We start from the raw sequence: 1,300 nt of genomic DNA, 5'->3' as shown, positions 1-1,300 counted from the left end.
TATTGGTTCTTAATCATATGCTACTTCTTGAAATGGTTGAACATCGACCATTTCCTTTTGGTACAGTGACTGTGTATTCCTTCCATCTTCTTTTGATGCTTTCTGCATTTGTCAATATTTTGTCCATGCTGTTGTTGTTTTTTGAGTGCTGCTGAGTCATAGCACTTATACAGGTTCTGACCCGCAGCAACCCTGTATAGGGTTTTCAAGGAGCAGCTGGTGAGACTGAACCACCAACCTTGTGATTTAAAGCAACTGTGCAATCCAATGCATAAGCATACAGCACCACACCAGGACTCCATTTTATCCATAGAATCCTTCAATATTGCACCCCAACGCTTGCATTTTTTCTTCAACTCTTTCAGCTTGAGCAATGCTGAGGTTGTTCTTCCCTTTTGGTTTTCTGACTCCAGGTCTTTGCACATTTCATTATAATACTTGACTTTGTCTTCTCAAACTACCCTTTAAATTTTTTCTGATTAGCGCTTTTACTTCCTCATTTCTTCCATTTGCTTTAGCTTCTCTATGCTCAAGAGCAAATTTCAGAGGGTATTCTGCCACCCATTTTGGTCTTTTCTTTCTTTCATGTCTTCTAAGTGACCTTTTGTTTTCTTCTTGTATGATGTTCTTGATATAATCTTGCAACTCTTCAGGTCTTAGGTCATTAGTGTCTAATGCATCAAATTCATTCTTGAGATGATTTCTAAACCCAGGTGGGTTATGTTCAATATCATATTTTGACTTTTCTGGACATGATTTAATTTTCTTCAGCTTCAACCTGAACTTGCATATGAACAGTAGATGGTCTGTTACACAGTCTGCCCATGGCCTTGTTTTGGCTGAAGATATTGAGCTTCTGCAACATCTCTTCCCACAGATGTAGTTAGATTGATTTCTGTGTATTCCATTTGTTGAGGTCCAGGTGTATAGTGGCCTTTTATGTTGTTTAAAAAGGTATATGCAATGACTAAGTCATTAGTCTTGCAAAATTCTATCATGCAATCTCCAGCATCATTTCTATCATCAAGGCCATATTTTCCAAATACTAATCCTTCCTCTTTTCTTCCAACATTCACATTCCAATTATCAGGTATTATCAATGCATCTTGATTGCATGTTTGATCAATTTCAGACTGAAGACGTTGGTAGAATTAGTCAATTTCATCATGACTAGTACTAATAGCTGGTTCATAAATCTTAATGATGTTAATTGGTCACCCTTGCTGTTGTTGTTAGGTGCTGTCCAGTCAGTACTGGCTCATAGCAACCTTATGCACAACAGAACAAAACACTGCCGTCC

Source organism: Chrysochloris asiatica, unplaced genomic scaffold, assembly GCF_000296735.1.
Source record: "Chrysochloris asiatica unplaced genomic scaffold, ChrAsi1.0 scaffold00156, whole genome shotgun sequence".
Taxonomy (NCBI): domain Eukaryota; kingdom Metazoa; phylum Chordata; class Mammalia; order Afrosoricida; family Chrysochloridae; genus Chrysochloris; species Chrysochloris asiatica.
The sequence above is the reverse complement of the archived record's forward strand: the minus strand, read 5'-3'. Positions refer to the sequence as shown.